This window comes from Dunckerocampus dactyliophorus, chromosome 4, assembly GCF_027744805.1.
Source record: "Dunckerocampus dactyliophorus isolate RoL2022-P2 chromosome 4, RoL_Ddac_1.1, whole genome shotgun sequence".
Classification (NCBI taxonomy): domain Eukaryota; kingdom Metazoa; phylum Chordata; class Actinopteri; order Syngnathiformes; family Syngnathidae; genus Dunckerocampus; species Dunckerocampus dactyliophorus.
This window is the reverse complement of record NC_072822.1, coordinates 32,187,433-32,208,999: the sequence shown is the minus strand read 5'-3', so window position 1 is coordinate 32,208,999 and position 21,567 is coordinate 32,187,433. Positions and strand designations below refer to the sequence as shown.

Sequence of the window (21,567 nt, the reverse complement as noted above, 5' to 3'; positions counted from 1 at the left end):
TCGGACTGTGAAGTGCGGCCGGGGATGGATGGAAGCCTCAACATTGAGGTCTACGGTAAACCTACCCGCGCTGGCCCGTTCCTACACTTGTACCGCCTTCGCACACTGGAACCCAAGCTAGGAGCTGTCAGAGCCGCAAACAACAGAGCAGAAAATAGCCCTAACCGAAGGAGCAGACACGCATTTTACAGGCTCTAACCACCTGTGGCTATCCCAAAGTGGCTCTATGTCAAATCCAGCAAAGGAAGGGCCACGACACCTGACCGCGAGAAGCAAAACAGAGGGCGGAAAGCCGCGGTCCCTTACTTGGTTGGTTTGTCGAGGAAACTCGGAAGGCTTCCACCAGACGAGACCATTTTGTCAGATTCCACCCAGCTGTCGATCACTGCGACACCCGCTGGCCCCTGGGAAGTGCGCAAGAGACCCGAGTATCAGGAGCCGGTGGAAGAGTGCAGGAGGCATGGCCGGAGAACACGCTGCTTTATGCATTGTGCTCCCTTTGTAAGGTGTTGATGCTGCTGGGAAGGCAAAGAGGGTCCACGGAGGGCGCAGACACTGTCGCAGGGCATATTTTCCACAGCGTACCGCCACCTGCTCGGGTGGCACCAAACGTAAACACTTTCATTGGTCTTTGGTGAGCATCGCACGGTATCGGGCAAAACATGCCGGATGCTGTCAAACGACCTGCGTGAAGCTGCCTTTGCTGTCAACATGAGAAGGAGAAGTGCACCGCTCCCGGAGATACTGCAATACCAGGTCGATGCGTGGAGCGGACGGCGCAAGCCCCGAGCTCAGCTCCCTGTCCCAAAAAGCAATTTAATATTTGGTCCCCAGATAGGAGACATATCAGATATTAAACTGATAAGAACAGATACTACACTTGATCTTAGCCAAAAGGCCGAGAAGCGATAGCATTGAAAGCTCAGAGGGGAGCATGTCATTTCTGACAAAACAAGCTAAAGTCCCGGTTGCACACACTGACTCACGACGACCTCAAACGTCAACACGCTGTTAGATGTAGTTACATATAGGCGCCTCTCTTGGCACATGTTAGATAGTGTGACCGGAGCAGACTTGTGGACTCGCTGTATCTTTTCACTCGGCCTTGGCTTTTCTTTTCCACACCCTTTTGCACACTCATTATCGAGCGGCTCCAAGCAGCTAAGACCACCGGGGCACACATAGAGGCATAGGACAGGAGGTAAAAGCTAGGTAAAAGACGTCTGACCAGAAGTGCCTCGGACTTGCTCCTGCACCCGCTTAGAAGACGAGTCCCCGCAGCTGTGTATCATTCTTCCTGGTGCATTCAACTGTTGAAATTGAGCTATCGTTTCCGAGACTTATTTGGAAGCACGAAAGATAACGAACCAAAGACTTTTGATGCCAAACGACAACCCCGCGCGCACATTGTAAACAATAAAAAGATGCACCTGTGTTGTTTTGCAGCCATAATATCAAACCAGTGTTTCGTGACCCATTCGTTATTGAAGCTCATGCGGTGCACGTCGGTCTATGCATGAAGCGGCAATAAACTGATTTTACTCAGCCACATCAGAATAGTCCTCGGTAAGCACACAATGGAGGCCACAGTCCAATGTGAATATGTTTGAAACAGTGATGTGGACTCAGTACTCCAGTCTCCCCGTGGAATGCCTGCAGCAACTGGACTATGCCACTTGCTGTCGCTGTCTTTGCTCAGCATGAAGCCACAAGAGTGGAATGTGCAACACAGCCTCACTCTTTGACATAACGAGAGTACTGTCCTTATTAATCCTATCGCCAGTATGAGCAACTACAAAAGTATTTCAGTGTCATTTGGCTTGTGCATGTGATCGCGGGAGAGCGCCGACGCGGCATAATACAGAACGCATTCCCATAATGCATTGCTCCGGCGTCAGAAGATTGCGTGGAAACTAGCTGCGGCACTCAAACTTCTGGCTAATGAAGTAACAACTCTGGTAACAACAATGTCACATTTCCTTTGTCTGTTGCCCTTCACTTTTGCTCTACTTTCTGACATTTGGACCGCAGAGACGGCGGCGTCAGGGGAAAGATGTGAAGGCGAGACGCCACCGGGAAGTGTCCAGAAGGCCAGAGCGTCCAAAATCACAAGGCCGGTCGTGGCTGTAGGAGGTGCCTCCGAACGTGTGGCGTCCGTCGAGCGCAAGGGCAGATGCTGAACTTGGACACAGGTCCAGTGCGTGTGTTTGTTGTGAAGCAGCCGATGACACCACCACTTAGCATGCTGCGTGTGTGAGAGTCTCGTCTGAGTGAGACTCGTCCAACTCATACTTACCTGGCAGGGGAGATACCATGATCAAGAAGGTGGTTCACCCAGGGCGAGGCTCAGCCATTGCACATGGGTTGAGCTGACCCCTGCGAATTCCCCAAATGTGGGAATCTCGACTGCATAATTTGCGATAGTGGGGGACTGCGTTCGCGCTCTCCCCTGATGGCGTGTTTAAAACAACTTGCAGGTGCAGTCTTGCGCAAAGCTTCTGGGCTTGCGGCCACATCCCCGTTTGCGCAAGAGCGGGGAATGACGAGCCCAGAACTTCCAACGCCTACTGGGAAGGTCTGTACGACCACGGATGACAACCACCCAGCAATAAGGCTCGCCTGCACTCAGGCGGGAAAAGTGAAATAAGAATTTCTCCAGTAGCATTCTCACCCGGACAGAGAAAGCTGTGTCGGCCAAGTGAACTCAACTTTACCGGCACACCGGAACCGCTCCCCACAGTGGACCTCAACACAGCAACCAATTCGGTCGTCGGAAACAACCATCGACCTGAAGCCGAAGCAGATCAAATTGCTGTCGTTCTCGTCAGCAGCCTTCCCAGCGCCATGGTAACTGCTTCCGATCTTCCTGTCTTGGAGGAAGGAAGGAAAGTAAGGAAAGCAGCGAGACCCTTGAAGAAGAACCATGACACGGCGAGCTTACCAGGAGACAAGGGAAGATGCAGAGTCATCCTCAAAACCGCAGCTCGCAAGGCCAACCTAACGGCTCTGCTCGGTGACGACACTGAACACGAACGACCGAAGAGCAATCCCACCGGTGAATACAAGAAGATCACGGAATGTCTTCAGAGGCCGGGAAAAAAGAGGACGGTGTAGAGTGTCACACGTGCTACCTACCGCCTGCATCCCGGAGAAGTCACACCTTGCATTTACGGACTGCCCAAAATTCACAAGGCGGGAGGTCCACTCAGGCCTGTTGCCAGCAGATTCGACTCTTCCACGGTCAGTATTGCCAAATACCCAGCCACCATTCTGGCCCCACTGCTTGGCAGTACCCCACCCCATGTCCACAGTTCCACAGACTTCACTAATGAGATTCAGACCCTCAGGTTATCTCCGGAAGAGACCCTGGTATGAGTCGACATCACCTCCCCGTTTACACCTATCTCCACCACTGCAGCAATAGACACTGGCAGAAGAAGGGCAACAGTAGCACTCCAGCCTCCAAGACACAAGCAACCTCACTCCAGAGCAAGTATATGATTTCCTGCAAATGTGCCTTAAGGGCACATGCTTGCAATTCCGTATGTGTTTCTACAGGCCAAGACATGGCTCTGCCGTGGGCTCACCGCTCTCAGCCATTGTGGCTATCGTGTACATGGAAGACGTGGAAAGAAAACTACGGGGATCCTGCACAGGAACTAAAGACAGCCACTGCTTCCGATGTGTGGATGACACGCGGGTTTGCCAATCTTCGGACTGTGAAGTGCGGCCGGGGATGGATGGAAGCCTCAACATTGAGGTCTACGGTAAACCTACCCGCGCTGGCCCGTTCCTACACTTGTACCGCCTTCGCACACTGGAACCCAAGCTAGGAGCTGTCAGAGCCGCAAACAACAGAGCAGAAAATAGCCCTAACCGAAGGAGCAGACACGCATTTTACAGGCTCTAACCACCTGTGGCTATCCCAAAGTGGCTCTATGTCAAATCCAGCAAAGGAAGGGCCACGACACCTGACCGCGAGAAGCAAAACAGAGGGCGGAAAGCCGCGGTCCCTTACTTGGTTGGTTTGTCGAGGAAACTCGGAAGGCTTCCACCAGACGAGACCATTTTGTCAGATTCCACCCAGCTGTCGATCACTGCGACACCCGCTGGCCCCTGGGAAGTGCGCAAGAGACCCGAGTATCAGGAGCCGGTGGAAGAGTGCAGGAGGCATGGCCGGAAAACACGCTGCTTTATGCATTGTGCTCCCTTTGTAAGGTGTTGATGCTGCTGGGAAGGCAAAGAGGGTCCACGGAGGGCGCAGACACTGTCGCAGGGCATATTTTCCACAGCGTACCGCCACCTGCTCGGGTGGCACCAAACGTAAACACTTTCATTGGTCTTTGGTGAGCATCGCACGGTATCGGGCAAAACATGCCGGATGCTGTCAAACGACCTGCGTGAAGCTGCCTTTGCTGTCAACATGAGAAGGAGAAGTGCACCGCTCCCGGAGATACTGCAATACCAGGTCGATGCGTGGAGCGGACGGCGCAAGCCCCGAGCTCAGCTCCCTGTCCCAAAAAGCAATTTAATATTTGGTCCCCAGATAGGAGACATATCAGATATTAAACTGATAAGAACAGATTTTTTTTTTTTTTTTTTAACGTGTTTATTGTCACTGTTACAAAAAATTTACTACATTTCAAAACATTTTTTTAAAGATGCCTTTTAAAATTCAATTATTTACAACACCAATAATTTAAGTAAAAATAAAATCAGTAAAAATTCTGTAAAATTAAAAGTGTTGCAGGCAGCAAAATGTGTAAAATTTGTACAGACCATTTTAAAAAGTCATAATAAGCTTCAGTGTCGTCTGTTGCACAGGAGTGCAGTGAGTCCTGATCAATAGTGAGTTCACCCCACTCTCCCAGACAGTAATTCTCCAGGACGCTGCCAGGACGTCCCGAGGCCCTCATCCTTCTTCATTTCTCCCTCCTTCCTCTCCCGGAGAGCCAGGCCGTCGCTGCCGAGACCTTTGCTGTGAAGCTCCGGGTGCCACCTCCGGGTGGGCACAGACGACTCTTCTTTGTGACTGTGTCCTTGGCCCGCCGCTTGCAGCTGTCAGAGTCGCTGCAGCCATTCGGATCACAGCCACGGGGGGGGTCTGTCTGTGCCTCCTTACCAGCAAGTTGCGGGAGGTCCAGATGGCGTCTTTGATGGCGGCGAGGGCGAGCCACTGCTTTTCAAACTCCTTGCAGTTTAACTTCTGGTGGCTCGCCCCATAGAGCACGAGCTGTGCGTTTAGGACCTCCCTTGCTGGCAAGTCCGGGAAATTTAGGTCGCCGGCTGTCGCCCACAGGTCTCTGGCAGCACTGCACTCCCAGAGGAGATGCCTCACCGTCTCAGGGGCGCCACAACCCGGTCGGGGACAAGTTGAGTTTGCTGCCATTCCTCGGGAGTGCATAACGGACCTGACTGGGAGGACCTCGTGGGCCACCATCCATGCCAGGTCCCGGAGTCTGTTTGGGAGAGCCGGGTGGTTGACGTTGCGCCAAACATCTGTGGGCTCGCCAAGTGCGAGCCCGCGCACTGGACTCACTGGATCCCGCTCCTGCACAACAGAAACGACAGAGCGATGATTTTTTAAAACGTCAAAAGTTTCTTTTTCCAGATTAAAATGTCTTAAAAAGGTCCTTATAAAAGCATATGCTGGTGGTAAATTAAAGGAAACAGGTACAGTTTGATCTAAGGGGATCAGTTTGAGCCGTCTTAAGTAGGAGCCCATCCAGTATCGTGCCAGCGCTTTTGTTTTGGGATTACTGGATGGGCTCATCGCACTCATCAGGTGTAGGGACGTGTATCTCGCTCCAAGGAATATTTGGAGGTCTGGCACTCCTTTTCCTCCTTTTCCTTTTGATTTTTTCATGACTTCTCTCCTCACTCTCTCCCACTTGGAGCCCCAAAGGAAGTAAAAAATGGCTCGGTCCAGGTCTAAAAGAACGTTTCTTTTGGGGGTAAAAACAGAGCTGATCAATAAAAGCAAAGGTAAAATCACAGCTTTTATGATTAAAACCTTTCCTTCCAGGGTCAGCTGTCTCAGTCCCCAAAACCCCAGTCTTTGCCTAACTTTCCCTACCACGTCGCCCCAATTTGTTTCACCTCCCCCGTCCTTGCCAAATTTAATTCCCAGTATTTTTTGGTCAGTCTGTGTCACAGTCAGGGGAAGTCCCGTCTTCTCCGATTCCGTCCAGGGTCCATAAAACTGGGCTTGGGTCTTTTCTCTATTGAGTTTTGACCCAGAGGCCCGTCCATAAAAGTCAGTCAGGTCCAGTGCTCTTTTAACAGATAAAATATCCGTGCATAAAATGTTCAAATCGTCCATATATAAAATACATTTTGGTACGAGTCCCCCTGGAATAGTCGCCCCTTTAATCCATCTGTCCCTTCTCAAAATCTGTGCCAGAGGTTCTATACATAAAACATACAGGAGGGCAGATAACGGGCATCCCTGACGGACACCGCAGTTAATTTGGACTGCTTTTGTCAGATTCCCGTTTACCACAAATTTGCTGGTAATATCCCGGTACAGCAGTCCCACCCACGCTACGAATCTTTCCGGAAAACCCATTCTTTGCAGTACCCTGAAAAGGTACTGGTGCGAGACCCGATCAAAGGCTTTCTCAAAGTCTAAATTTAGGACTACTAACCGAATGTTTCTGTCTCTCGCAAGACAGATGGTGTCACGAATCAGCATGAGGCTGTCTGTGATCTTCCTCCCTGGGATGGCACAGGTTTGATCCGGGTCAATCAAGTCATCTAAAAACATGGACATACGTGTCGCTAAAAGTTTACTAAAAATTTTGCAGTCACAGTTTAAAAGGGTAATAGGTCTCCAATTTTTAAGATCGGTCTTGTCTTTTGTCTTATAAAGGAGTGTCACTATCCCTACTCTAAAACTGTCAGGTAGTCGGCTACTTTGTTCAAATTCCTTAAAAACAGCGAGTAACTCTGGTGCTAAAATATCCCAAAAAGTTAAATAAAATTCCAAGGGGAGCCCATCCTCACCTGGGGACTTCCCCTTCTTAAAAGCCACGACGCATTTATTTAACTCTTTGAGAGTAAAATCCTGTTTTAAAAGCACATTTTCGCTCACTGATTTTTCAATAAAACCTAAAACTTCTAAAATAGCTTCAGGCTTTGTATTTTTAGTTGCATAGAGTTCTTGATAAAAGCGTTCTATTGTTTCATTTATTTCAGTTGTTGTTTCCACTATGCGCCCTTCTTTATTTTGTAATTTTAAAATACCTCCTGGCTTGCTTAGGATTTTTTTAAAGAAATAGCGGGTGCATTTTTCCCCTTCTTCTATTTCTTTTTCCTTGCTCCTTAAGATAACACCTTTACTTTTGATTTTTGCTAGAGTAGCCATTTCATTTTTTACCTGCTTGATTTCTTCCTTGAAATTCAGCCCTTTTAGTGTTAAGTTAAAATAACGTTGTAAGCGTTTTTGCAGTCCTATCATGTATCTTTTTTCTTTGTAAGATTTTTTCCGTCCTGCTTGTTGAAAGAAAAGCCGGGTCCTTAACTTCACCATTTCCCACCACTGTGCTCGTGAAACATGCAAGTCTTGAAGGGTCTGCCAGTCCTTGAACCGCTCCCTGTACTGACTGACCAAGTCTTGATCTTCCAGCAGGGAGCAATTCAGTTTCCACGGACCTCTTCCCACTACCACACCCGAGGGGAGTGAGAGAGTGCAGGAGAGAATCAGGTGATCAGAGAAAAAGACAGGGGTCAATCTAGCATCAGTAGGTGGCCAATCCCGTGTGAATATGTAATCTATGCGAGAGGCTCTGGTGCTGTCGCCACTGAACCAGGTGAAGCCCTCCTCTCTAGGATGCATGGCTTTATAACAATCGTGCAGTTTGAAATCCCTACTCATGGCTTGTAATAAAACCGATGTTTTATCAACTTTAAAATCTTCTCCCGCCCCCCTTCTGTCTTTCCTGCTTAAAATGCAATTAAAATCCCCCCCCACCACTATAGGTACCCGGCCTAACATGTGGAACTGCAAGTTTTCTAAAAAATCATACCTTTCATTTTTTTCGTTAAAACCATAAATATTTAAGAGGTTAAAATCCTGTCCCATAAAAGTCAAGTGTGCTGATAGTGCTCGTCCCTCTCTCACCACGGTGCTCCCCTTCACCGTAACGTGGGGGTTGTTGATTAAAATGGCGACTCCGTCATTTTTGTTCTCATTTGACCCGCTCCATAAGGATGTTTGTGGCCACATTTCCTCCCACTGTTTGTAGCTTTTTAAAAAGGGTAAACCACATTCTTGTAATAGAAACACATCTGACTTAAAAGTTTGAAGGAAGGATAAAACACTCTGAGCTCTAACTTTCGACTTCACACTTCTCACATTGATGGTGGAGAAGGTGAGAGTCACAAGTATGATTTTTTTTTTTTTTTTTTTTTTTTTTTTTAAAACCAATAAACAACTAAAAGGGCCTAAAAAAATAAATAAATAAATAAATGAATAAAAAAACAACTTAAAATTTAAACTGTGACTAAGAAATATCTTGTGAATGAAGCTCCTCCTTCACTCCAGTTGGTGAGGGCTGGAGGGGGAGGGGCTCCCTTCCCTGTCGGCGTCTGGGTGTCGGTCTTTCCTGGAGTCTATCATTCAAAGTCCTTTTCGCCCTTGGGGTTGACTGCAAAACGATATTTAAAAAGGACAGTTCATTTGGTGAGCCTGAGGGGAAGACCCGCGGCTCCTCCATAGAACTGTCTGAGAGGACCTCTGGCCTTCCCCTCTTTTCTGATAATAGAGAGGAGTCAGAAGACAGCTCTGAAGCAAGTCTTTTGGCCTTTTGGGCATTTGGAATGGTGTCTTCTTCCACACTCTCTGATATTTCTTGGCTGCTGTCCAGGTGAGTGCACCCCTCACTTGGCAACAGGCCACTTTGAGTCGTGGTTTCCTGGGCTTCTGTAGGCTCCGCCCTCTCTCCCGCCTCACCTGATTCCTCTCCTCCAATCACAGGTTTTGGCGGGAGATTTGAATTTTCAACAGTTTCAGAGGCCTTTTGGGCCCTCACATTTTCCTCTCCTATTTCCTCATTTTGTTTTCCTTTCCCAGCCTTCAGCTTGTTGGCAAATGATTTTGGGCAGTCTCTGAAGAGATGATTTGAATCTCCACAGAGGTTGCACCTTCTGCCATTGGTACATTGTTCAAAAGTGTGACCAATTTCTCTACATTTTCGACACACAGTCTGCTGACATGCCTCTGCCAGGTGCCCGTGCTCTCCACACTTGCGGCAGAGCTTGGGCTGACCCTGGTAGTGTATGTAGCCTCGGTTTTCTCCCAGAACTATCATCGATGGGAGATGTTTCAGGCCCTGGAAGCCCTGAGGGTCCTGCCATTGTTGGATGGGGACCCTCCAGGCACAATTCCAGATGCCGTCTTCGTCTCTCACCTTCATAGCCTGGCCTTTAACCGTGCAATATCTTCCCAGCCAAAAACAAATGTCGTCTGCGGTCACTGTCTCATTAAACATTCGGACAATAACAGTTTTAGCAGCATTGTCAGTCAGTTTTTCCACATTGAACACAGACAACTGGGGTTTAGCATCCTCATACCTTTGCCAAAAATCTCTCAGAGTTGCAGCAGACTGAAAACTTACATCAAAGCCTTTGTGAAAAGGCAGTGTCAAAATGCAATTCAGATCTTCCGGTTTGAATTTCAGGGTCTGTTGGATGATTTTCCGGGAAAAGTCCAGTCTGGACATTCCAACTTCTTCACCATCCACTTGCTTGAGTGTAAAACGCACGCTGTGGTGCCTCCGCATACCGGCATGGCTAGCCGACATGATGGAGGCACCACCAGCTAAAATGAAAAAAAGTATGCAATAAATACAATTAAAACAACAGATAAATAACTAAAAACCAATTAGAAAAAATTTACTTACCTTTAGTTGCTGTGAAAACAATAAAGTTATAATGCACTGTAAAGTGCCAAGAATGTCCTCCCAATGACTGGCAGAATCCTATGCCACAAAAGCATACAATTCCCCACCCGTAGGAGGTGACCGCAGTCTTAGCCAAAAGGCCGAGAAGCGATAGCATTGAAAGCTCAGAGGGGAGCATGTCATTTCTGACAAAACAAGCTAAAGTCCCGGTTGCACACACTGACTCACGACGACCTCAAACGTCAACACGCTGTTAGATGTAGTTACATATAGGCGCCTCTCTTGGCACATGTTAGATAGTGTGACCGGAGCAGACTTGTGGACTCGCTGTATCTTTTCACTCGGCCTTGGCTTTTCTTTTCCACACCCTTTTGCACACTCATTATCGAGCGGCTCCAAGCAGCTAAGACCACCGGGGCACACATAGAGGCATAGGACAGGAGGTAAAAGCTAGGTAAAAGACGTCTGACCAGAAGTGCCTCGGACTTGCTCCTGCACCCGCTTAGAAGACGAGTCCCCGCAGCTGTGTATCATTCTTCCTGGTGCATTCAACTGTTGAAATTGAGCTATCGTTTCCGAGACTTATTTGGAAGCACGAAAGATAACGAACCAAAGACTTTTGATGCCAAACGACAACCCCGCGTGCACATTGTAAACAATAAAAAGATGCACCTGTGTTGTTTTGCAGCCATAATATCAAACCAGTGTTTCGTGACCCATTCGTTATTGAAGCTCATGCGGTGCACGTCGGTCTATGCATGAAGCGGCAATAAACTGATTTTACTCAGCCACATCAGAATAGTCCTCGGTAAGCACACAATGGAGGCCACAGTCCAATGTGAATATGTTTGAAACAGTGACGTGGACTCAGTACTCCAGTCTCCCCGTGGAATGCCTGCAGCAACTGGACTATGCCACTTGCTGTCGCTGTCTTTGCTCAGCATGAAGCCACAAGAGTGGAATGTGCAACACAGCCTCACTCTTTGACATAACGAGAGTACTGTCCTTATTAATCCTATCGCCAGTATGAGCAACTACAAAAGTATTTCAGTGTCATTTGGCTTGTGCATGTGATCGCGGGAGAGCGCCGACGCGGCATAATACAGAACGCATTCCCATAATGCATTGCTCCGGCGTCAGAAGATTGCGTGGAAACTAGCTGCGGCACTCAAACTTCTGGCTAATGAAGTAACAACTCTGGTAACAACAATGTCACATTTCCTTTGTCTGTTGCCCTTCACTTTTGCTCTACTTTCTGACATTTGGACCGCAGAGACGGCGGCGTCAGGGGAAAGATGTGAAGGCGAGACGCCACCGGGAAGTGTCCAGAAGGCCAGAGCGTCCAAAATCACAAGGCCGGTCGTGGCTGTAGGAGGTGCCTCCGAACGTGTGGCGTCCGTCGAGCGCAAGGGCAGATGCTGAACTTGGACACAGGTCCAGTGCGTGTGTTTGTTGTGAAGCAGCCGATGACACCACCACTTAGCATGCTGCGTGTGTGAGAGTCTCGTCTGAGTGAGACTCGTCCAACTCATACTTACCTGGCAGGGGAGATACCATGATCAAGAAGGTGGTTCACCCAGGGCGAGGCTCAGCCATTGCACATGGGTTGAGCTGACCCCTGCGAATTCCCCAAATGTGGGAATCTCGACTGCATAATTTGTGATAGTGGGGGACTGCGTTCGCGCTCTCCCCTGATGGCGTGTTTAAAACAACTTGCAGGTGCAGTCTTGCGCAAAGCTTCTGGGCTTGCGGCCACATCCCCGTTTGCGCAAGAGCGGGGAATGACGAGCCCAGAACTTCCAACGCCTACTGGGAAGGTCTGTACGACCACGGATGACAACCACCCAGCAATAAGGCTCGCCTGCACTCAGGCGGGAAAAGTGAAATAAGAATTTCTCCAGTAGCATTCTCACCCGGACAGAGAAAGCTGTGTCGGCCAAGTGAACTCAACTTTACCGGCACACCGGAACCGCTCCCCTCAGTGGACCTCAACACAGCAACCAATTCGGTCGTCGGAAACAACCATCGACCTGAAGCCGAAGCAGATCAAATTGCTGTTGTTCTCGTCAGCAGCCTTCCCAGCGCCATGGTAACTGCTTCCGATCTTCCTGTCTTGGAGGAAGGAAGGAAAGTAAGGAAAGCAGCGAGACCCTTGAAGAAGAACCATGACACGGCGAGCTTACCAGGAGACAAGGGAAGATGCAGAGTCATCCTCAAAACCGCAGCTCGCAAGGCCAACCTAACGGCTCTGCTCGGTGACGACACTGAACACGAACGACCGAAGAGCAATCCCACCGGTGAATACAAGAAGATCACGGAATGTCTTCAGAGGCCGGGAAAAAAGAGGACGGTGTAGAGTGTCACACGTGCTACCTACCGCCTGCATCCCGGAGAAGTCACACCTTGCATTTACGGACTGCCCAAAATTCACAAGGCGGGAGGTCCACTCAGGCCTGTTGCCAGCAGATTCGACTCTTCCACGGTCAGTATTGCCAAATACCCAGCCACCATTCTGGCCCCACTGCTTGGCAGTACCCCACCCCATGTCCACAGCTCCACAGACTTCACTAATGAGATTCAGACCCTCAGGTTATCTCCGGAAGAGACCCTGGTATGAGTCGACATCACCTCCCCGTTTACACCTATCTCCACCACTGCAGCAATAGACACTGGCAGAAGAAGGGCAACAGTAGCACTCCAGCCTCCAAGACACAAGCAACCTCACTCCAGAGCAAGTATATGATTTCCTGCAAATGTGCCTTAAGGGCACATGCTTGCAATTCCGTATGTGTTTCTACAGGCCAAGACATGGCTCTGCCGTGGGCTCACCGCTCTCAGCCATTGTGGCTATCGTGTACATGGAAGACGTGGAAAGAAAACTACGGGGATCCTGCACAGGAACTAAAGACAGCCACTGCTTCCGATGTGTGGATGACACGCGGGTTTGCCAATCTTCGGACTGTGAAGTGCGGCCGGGGATGGATGGAAGCCTCAACATTGAGGTCTACGGTAAACCTACCCGCGCTGGCCCGTTCCTACACTTGTACCGCCTTCGCACACTGGAACCCAAGCTAGGAGCTGTCAGAGCCGCAAACAACAGAGCAGAAAATAGCCCTAACCGAAGGAGCAGACACGCATTTTACAGGCTCTAACCACCTGTGGCTATCCCAAAGTGGCTCTATGTCAAATCCAGCAAAGGAAGGGCCACGACACCTGACCGCGAGAAGCAAAACAGAGGGCGGAAAGCCGCGGTCCCTTACTTGGTTGGTTTGTCGAGGAAACTCGGAAGGCTTCCACCAGACGAGACCATTTTGTCAGATTCCACCCAGCTGTCGATCACTGCGACACCCGCTGGCCCCTGGGAAGTGCGCAAGAGACCCGAGTATCAGGAGCCGGTGGAAGAGTGCAGGAGGCATGGCCGGAGAACACGCTGCTTTATGCATTGTGCTCCCTTTGTAAGGTGTTGATGCTGCTGGGAAGGCAAAGAGGGTCCACGGAGGGCGCAGACACTGTCGCAGGGCATATTTTCCACAGCGTACCGCCACCTGCTCGGGTGGCACCAAACGTAAACACTTTCATTGGTCTTTGGTGAGCATCGCACGGTATCGGGCAAAACATGCCGGATGCTGTCAAACGACCTGCGTGAAGCTGCCTTTGCTGTCAACATGAGAAGGAGAAGTGCACCGCTCCCGGAGATACTGCAATACCAGGTCGATGCGTGGAGCGGACGGCGCAAGCCCCGAGCTCAGCTCCCTGTCCCAAAAAGCAATTTAATATTTGGTCCCCAGATAGGAGACATATCAGATATTAAACTGATAAGAACAGATACTACACTTGATCTTAGCCAAAAGGCCGAGAAGCGATAGCATTGAAAGCTCAGAGGGGAGCATGTCATTTCTGACAAAACAAGCTAAAGTCCCGGTTGCACACACTGACTCACGACGACCTCAAACGTCAACACGCTGTTAGATGTAGTTACATATAGGCGCCTCTCTTGGCACATGTTAGATAGTGTGACCGGAGCAGACTTGTGGACTCGCTGTATCTTTTCACTCGGCCTTGGCTTTTCTTTTCCACACCCTTTTGCACACTCATTATCGAGCGGCTCCAAGCAGCTAAGACCACCGGGGCACACATAGAGGCATAGGACAGGAGGTAAAAGCTAGGTAAAAGACGTCTGACCAGAAGTGCCTCGGACTTGCTCCTGCACCCGCTTAGAAGACGAGTCCCCGCAGCTGTGTATCATTCTTCCTGGTGCATTCAACTGTTGAAATTGAGCTATCGTTTCCGAGACTTATTTGGAAGCACGAAAGATAACGAACCAAAGACTTTTGATGCCAAACGACAACCCCGCGCGCACATTGTAAACAATAAAAAGATGCACCTGTGTTGTTTTGCAGCCATAATATCAAACCAGTGTTTCGTGACCCATTCGTTATTGAAGCTCATGCGGTGCACGTCGGTCTATGCATGAAGCGGCAATAAACTGATTTTACTCAGCCACATCAGAATAGTCCTCGGTAAGCACACAATGGAGGCCACAGTCCAATGTGAATATGTTTGAAACAGTGACGTGGACTCAGTACTCCAGTCTCCCCGTGGAATGCCTGCAGCAACTGGACTATGCCACTTGCTGTCGCTGTCTTTGCTCAGCATGAAGCCACAAGAGTGGAATGTGCAACACAGCCTCACTCTTTGACATAACGAGAGTACTGTCCTTATTAATCCTATCGCCAGTATGAGCAACTACAAAAGTATTTCAGTGTCATTTGGCTTGTGCATGTGATCGCGGGAGAGCGCCGACGCGGCATAATACAGAACGCATTCCCATAATGCATTGCTCCGGCGTCAGAAGATTGCGTGGAAACTAGCTGCGGCACTCAAACTTCTGGCTAATGAAGTAACAACTCTGGTAACAACAATGTCACATTTCCTTTGTCTGTTGCCCTTCACTTTTGCTCTACTTTCTGACATTTGGACCGCAGAGACGGCGGCGTCAGGGGAAAGATGTGAAGGCGAGACGCCACCGGGAAGTGTCCAGAAGGCCAGAGCGTCCAAAATCACAAGGCCGGTCGTGGCTGTAGGAGGTGCCTCCGAACGTGTGGCGTCCGTCGAGCGCAAGGGCAGATGCTGAACTTGGACACAGGTCCAGTGCGTGTGTTTGTTGTGAAGCAGCCGATGACACCACCACTTAGCATGCTGCGTGTGTGAGAGTCTCGTCTGAGTGAGACTCGTCCAACTCATACTTACCTGGCAGGGGAGATACCATGATCAAGAAGGTGGTTCACCCAGGGCGAGGCTCAGCCATTGCACATGGGTTGAGCTGACCCCTGCGAATTCCCCAAATGTGGGAATCTCGACTGCATAATTTGTGATAGTGGGGGACTGCGTTCGCGCTCTCCCCTGATGGCGTGTTTAAAACAACTTGCAGGTGCAGTCTTGCGCAAAGCTTCTGGGCTTGCGGCCACATCCCCGTTTGCGCAAGAGCGGGGAATGACGAGCCCAGAACTTCCAACGCCTACTGGGAAGGTCTGTACGACCACGGATGACAACCACCCAGCAATAAGGCTCGCCTGCACTCAGGCGGGAAAAGTGAAATAAGAATTTCTCCAGTAGCATTCTCACCCGGACAGAGAAAGCTGTGTCGGCCAAGTGAACTCAACTTTACCGGCACACCGGAACCGCTCCCCACAGTGGACCTCAACACAGCAACCAATTCGGTCGTCGGAAACAACCATCGACCTGAAGCCGAAGCAGATCAAATTGCTGTCGTTCTCGTCAGCAGCCTTCCCAGCGCCATGGTAACTGCTTCCGATCTTCCTGTCTTGGAGGAAGGAAGGAAAGTAAGGAAAGCAGCGAGACCCTTGAAGAAGAACCATGACACGGCGAGCTTACCAGGAGACAAGGGAAGATGCAGAGTCATCCTCAAAACCGCAGCTCGCAAGGCCAACCTAACGGCTCTGCTCGGTGACGACACTGAACACGAACGACTGAAGAGCAATCCCACCGGTGAATACAAGAAGATCACGGAATGTCTTCAGAGGCCGGGAAAAAAGAGGACGGTGTAGAGTGTCACACGTGCTACCTACCGCCTGCATCCCGGAGAAGTCACACCTTGCATTTACGGACTGCCCAAAATTCACAAGGCGGGAGGTCCACTCAGGCCTGTTGCCAGCAGATTCGACTCTTCCACGGTCAGTATTGCCAAATACCCAGCCACCATTCTGGCCCCACTGCTTGGCAGTACCCCACCCCATGTCCACAGCTCCACAGACTTCACTAATGAGATTCAGACCCTCAGGTTATCTCCGGAAGAGACCCTGGTATGAGTCGACATCACCTCCCCGTTTACACCTATCTCCACCACTGCAGCAATAGACACTGGCAGAAGAAGGGCAACAGTAGCACTCCAGCCTCCAAGACACAAGCAACCTCACTCCAGAGCAAGTATATGATTTCCTGCAAATGTGCCTTAAGGGCACATGCTTGCAATTCCGTATGTGTTTCTACAGGCCAAGACATGGCTCTGCCGTGGGCTCACCGCTCTCAGCCATTGTGGCTATCGTGTACATGGAAGACGTGGAAAGAAAACTACGGGGATCCTGCACAGGAACTAAAGACAGCCACTGCTTCCGATGTGTGGATGACACGCGGGTTTGCCAATCTTCGGACTGTGAAGTGCGGCCGGGGATGGATGGAAGCCTCAACATTGAGGTCTACGGTAAACCTACCCGCGCTGGCCCGTTCCTACACTTGTACCGCCTTCGCACACTGGAACCCAAGCTAGGAGCTGTCAGAGCCGCAAACAACAGAGCAGAAAATAGCCCTAACCGAAGGAGCAGACACGCATTTTACAGGCTCTAACCACCTGTGGCTATCCCAAAGTGGCTCTATGTCAAATCCAGCAAAGGAAGGGCCACGACACCTGACCGCGAGAAGCAAAACAGAGGGCGGAAAGCCGCGGTCCCTTACTTGGTTGGTTTGTCGAGGAAACTCGGAAGGCTTCCACCAGACGAGACCATTTTGTCAGATTCCACCCAGCTGTCGATCACTGCGACACCCGCTGGCCCCTGGGAAGTGCGCAAGAGACCCGAGTATCAGGAGCCGGTGGAAGAGTGCAGGAGGCATGGCCGGAGAACACGCTGCTTTATGCATTGTGCTCCCTTTGTAAGGTGTTGATGCTGCTGGGAAGGCAAAGAGGGTCCACGGAGGGCGCAGACACTGTCGCAGGGCATATTTTCCACAGCGTACCGCCACCTGCTCGGGTGGCACCAAACGTAAACACTTTCATTGGTCTTTGGTGAGCATCGCACGGTATCGGGCAAAACATGCCGGATGCTGTCAAACGACCTGCGTGAAGCTGCCTTTGCTGTCAACATGAGAAGGAGAAGTGCACCGCTCCCGGAGATACTGCAATACCAGGTCGATGCGTGGAGCGGACGGCGCAAGCCCCGAGCTCAGCTCCCTGTCCCAAAAAGCAATTTAATATTTGGTCCCCAGATAGGAGACATATCAGATATTAAACTGATAAGAACAGATACTACACTTGATCTTAGCCAAAAGGCCGAGAAGCGATAGCATTGAAAGCTCAGAGGGGAGCATGTCATTTCTGACAAAACAAGCTAAAGTCCCGGTTGCACACACTGACTCACGACGACCTCAAACGTCAACACGCTGTTAGATGTAGTTACATATAGGCGCCTCTCTTGGCACATGTTAGATAGTGTGACCGGAGCAGACTTGTGGACTCGCTGTATCTTTTCACTCGGCCTTGGCTTTTCTTTTCCACACCCTTTTGCACACTCATTATCGAGCGGCTCCAAGCAGCTAAGACCACCGGGGCACACATAGAGGCATAGGACAGGAGGTAAAAGCTAGGTAAAAGACGTCTGACCAGAAGTGCCTCGGACTTGCTCCTGCACCCGCTTAGAAGACGAGTCCCCGCAGCTGTGTATCATTCTTCCTGGTGCATTCAACTGTTGAAATTGAGCTATCGTTTCCGAGACTTATTTGGAAGCACGAAAGATAACGAACCAAAGACTTTTGATGCCAAACGACAACCCCGCGCGCACATTGTAAACAATAAAAAGATGCACCTGTGTTGTTTTGCAGCCATAATATCAAACCAGTGTTTCGTGACCCATTCGTTATTGAAGCTCATGCGGTGCACGTCGGTCTATGCATGAAGCGGCAATAAACTGATTTTACTCAGCCACATCAGAATAGTCCTCGGTAAGCACACAATGGAGGCCACAGTCCAATGTGAATATGTTTGAAACAGTGACGTGGACTCAGTACTCCAGTCTCCCCGTGGAATGCCTGCAGCAACTGGACTATGCCACTTGCTGTCGCTGTCTTTGCTCAGCATGAAGCCACAAGAGTGGAATGTGCAACACAGCCTCACTCTTTGACATAACGAGAGTACTGTCCTTATTAATCCTATCGCCAGTATGAGCAACTACAAAAGTATTTCAGTGTCATTTGGCTTGTGCATGTGATCGCGGGAGAGCGCCGACGCGGCATAATACAGAACGCATTCCCATAATGCATTGCTCCGGCGTCAGAAGATTGCGTGGAAACTAGCTGCGGCACTCAAACTTCTGGCTAATGAAGTAACAACTCTGGTAACAACAATGTCACATTTCCTTTGTCTGTTGCCCTTCACTTTTGCTCTACTTTCTGACATTTGGACCGCAGAGACGGCGGCGTCAGGGGAAAGATGTGAAGGCGAGACGCCACCGGGAAGTGTCCAGAAGGCCAGAGCGTCCAAAATCACAAGGCCGGTCGTGGCTGTAGGAGGTGCCTCCGAACGTGTGGCGTCCGTCGAGCGCAAGGGCAGATGCTGAACTTGGACACAGGTCCAGTGCGTGTGTTTGTTGTGAAGCAGCCGATGACACCACCACTTAGCATGCTGCGTGTGTGAGAGTCTCGTCTGAGTGAGACTCGTCCAACTCATACTTACCTGGCAGGGGAGATACCATGATCAAGAAGGTGGTTCACCCAGGGCGAGGCTCAGCCATTGCACATGGGTTGAGCTGACCCCTGCGAATTCCCCAAATGTGGGAATCTCGACTGCATAATTTGTGATAGTGGGGGACTGCGTTCGCGCTCTCCCCTGATGGCGTGTTTAAAACAACTTGCAGGTGCAGTCTTGCGCAAAGCTTCTGGGCTTGCGGCCACATCCCCGTTTGCGCAAGAGCGGGGAATGACGAGCCCAGAACTTCCAACGCCTACTGGGAAGGTCTGTACGACCACGGATGACAACCACCCAGCAATAAGGCTCGCCTGCACTCAGGCGGGAAAAGTGAAATAAGAATTTCTCCAGTAGCATTCTCACCCGGACAGAGAAAGCTGTGTCGGCCAAGTGAACTCAACTTTACCGGCACACCGGAACCGCTCCCCACAGTGGACCTCAACACAGCAACCAATTCGGTCGTCGGAAACAACCATCGACCTGAAGCCGAAGCAGATCAAATTGCTGTCGTTCTCGTCAGCAGCCTTCCCAGCGCCATGGTAACTGCTTCCGATCTTCCTGTCTTGGAGGAAGGAAGGAAAGTAAGGAAAGCAGCGAGACCCTTGAAGAAGAACCATGACACGGCGAGCTTACCAGGAGACAAGGGAAGATGCAGAGTCATCCTCAAAACCGCAGCTCGCAAGGCCAACCTAACGGCTCTGCTCGGTGACGACACTGAACACGAACGACTGAAGAGCAATCCCACCGGTGAATACAAGAAGATCACGGAATGTCTTCAGAGGCCGGGAAAAAAGAGGACGGTGTAGAGTGTCACACGTGCTACCTACCGCCTGCATCCCGGAGAAGTCACACCTTGCATTTACGGACTGCCCAAAATTCACAAGGCGGGAGGTCCACTCAGGCCTGTTGCCAGCAGATTCGACTCTTCCACGGTCAGTATTGCCAAATACCCAGCCACCATTCTGGCCCCACTGCTTGGCAGTACCCCACCCCATGTCCACAGCTCCACAGACTTCACTAATGAGATTCAGACCCTCAGGTTATCTCCGGAAGAGACCCTGGTATGAGTCGACATCACCTCCCCGTTTACACCTATCTCCACCACTGCAGCAATAGACACTGGCAGAAGAAGGGCAACAGTAGCACTCCAGCCTCCAAGACACAAGCAACCTCACTCCAGAGCAAGTATATGATTTCCTGCAAATGTGCCTTAAGGGCACATGCTTGCAATTCCGTATGTGTTTCTACAGGCCAAGACATGGCTCTGCCGTGGGCTCACCGCTCTCAGCCATTGTGGCTATCGTGTACATGGAAGACGTGGAAAGAAAACTACGGGGATCCTGCACAGGAACTAAAGACAGCCACTGCTTCCGATGTGTGGATGACACGCGGGTTTGCCAATCTTCGGACTGTGAAGTGCGGCCGGGGATGGATGGAAGCCTCAACATTGAGGTCTACGGTAAACCTACCCGCGCTGGCCCGTTCCTACACTTGTACCGCCTTCGCACACTGGAACCCAAGCTAGGAGCTGTCAGAGCCGCAAACAACAGAGCAGAAAATAGCCCTAACCGAAGGAGCAGACACGCATTTTACAGGCTCTAACCACCTGTGGCTATCCCAAAGTGGCTCTATGTCAAATCCAGCAAAGGAAGGGCCACGACACCTGACCGCGAGAAGCAAAACAGAGGGCGGAAAGCCGCGGTCCCTTACTTGGTTGGTTTGTCGAGGAAACTCGGAAGGCTTCCACCAGACGAGACCATTTTGTCAGATTCCACCCAGCTGTCGATCACTGCGACACCCGCTGGCCCCTGGGAAGTGCGCAAGAGACCCGAGTATCAGGAGCCGGTGGAAGAGTGCAGGAGGCATGGCCGGAGAACACGCTGCTTTATGCATTGTGCTCCCTTTGTAAGGTGTTGATGCTGCTGGGAAGGCAAAGAGGGTCCACGGAGGGCGCAGACACTGTCGCAGGGCATATTTTCCACAGCGTACCGCCACCTGCTCGGGTGGCACCAAACGTAAACACTTTCATTGGTCTTTGGTGAGCATCGCACGGTATCGGGCAAAACATGCCGGATGCTGTCAAACGACCTGCGTGAAGCTGCCTTTGCTGTCAACATGAGAAGGAGAAGTGCACCGCTCCCGGAGATACTGCAATACCAGGTCGATGCGTGGAGCGGACGGCGCAAGCCCCGAGCTCAGCTCCCTGTCCCAAAAAGCAATTTAATATTTGGTCCCCAGATAGGAGACATATCAGATATTAAACTGATAAGAACAGATACTACACTTGATCTTAGCCAAAAGGCCGAGAAGCGATAGCATTGAAAGCTCAGAGGGGAGCATGTCATTTCTGACAAAACAAGCTAAAGTCCCGGTTGCACACACTGACTCACGACGACCTCAAACGTCAACACGCTGTTAGATGTAGTTACATATAGGCGCCTCTCTTGGCACATGTTAGATAGTGTGACCGGAGCAGACTTGTGGACTCGCTGTATCTTTTCACTCGGCCTTGGCTTTTCTTTTCCACACCCTTTTGCACACTCATTATCGAGCGGCTCCAAGCAGCTAAGACCACCGGGGCACACATAGAGGCATAGGACAGGAGGTAAAAGCTAGGTAAAAGACGTCTGACCAGAAGTGCCTCGGACTTGCTCCTGCACCCGCTTAGAAGACGAGTCCCCGCAGCTGTGT

General features: G+C 50.5%; 8 non-coding genes and 1 pseudogene across 8 annotated transcripts; 4 read left to right on the top strand and 5 right to left on the bottom strand.

Annotated features, from left to right (window-relative positions):
* Positions 1-719: 719 nt before the first annotated feature.
* LOC129180584 (U2 spliceosomal RNA) lies at positions 720-910 on the bottom strand. The gene has a single exon (XR_008570212.1). It is a non-coding gene; the product is annotated as a U2 spliceosomal RNA (small nuclear RNA).
* Positions 911-2,288: 1,378 nt separating this feature from the next.
* On the top strand, positions 2,289-2,452 carry LOC129180533 (U1 spliceosomal RNA). Its single transcript, XR_008570166.1, has one exon. It is a non-coding gene; the product is annotated as a U1 spliceosomal RNA (small nuclear RNA).
* Positions 2,453-4,431: 1,979 nt separating this feature from the next.
* On the bottom strand, positions 4,432-4,634 carry LOC129180644 (U2 spliceosomal RNA; annotated as a pseudogene).
* A 6,798-nt stretch (positions 4,635-11,432) lies between these two features.
* On the top strand, positions 11,433-11,596 carry LOC129180664 (U1 spliceosomal RNA). The gene has a single exon (XR_008570266.1). It is a non-coding gene; the product is annotated as a U1 spliceosomal RNA (small nuclear RNA).
* Positions 11,597-13,575: 1,979 nt separating this feature from the next.
* LOC129180583 (U2 spliceosomal RNA) lies at positions 13,576-13,766 on the bottom strand. Its single transcript, XR_008570211.1, has one exon. It is a non-coding gene; the product is annotated as a U2 spliceosomal RNA (small nuclear RNA).
* Positions 13,767-15,144: 1,378 nt separating this feature from the next.
* LOC129180653 (U1 spliceosomal RNA) lies at positions 15,145-15,308 on the top strand. Its single transcript, XR_008570265.1, has one exon. It is a non-coding gene; the product is annotated as a U1 spliceosomal RNA (small nuclear RNA).
* Positions 15,309-17,287: 1,979 nt separating this feature from the next.
* On the bottom strand, positions 17,288-17,478 carry LOC129180581 (U2 spliceosomal RNA). Its single transcript, XR_008570209.1, has one exon. It is a non-coding gene; the product is annotated as a U2 spliceosomal RNA (small nuclear RNA).
* A 1,378-nt stretch (positions 17,479-18,856) lies between these two features.
* Positions 18,857-19,020, top strand: LOC129180640 (U1 spliceosomal RNA). The gene has a single exon (XR_008570263.1). It is a non-coding gene; the product is annotated as a U1 spliceosomal RNA (small nuclear RNA).
* Positions 19,021-20,999: 1,979 nt separating this feature from the next.
* Positions 21,000-21,190, bottom strand: LOC129180580 (U2 spliceosomal RNA). The gene has a single exon (XR_008570208.1). It is a non-coding gene; the product is annotated as a U2 spliceosomal RNA (small nuclear RNA).
* Positions 21,191-21,567: the final 377 nt, after the last annotated feature.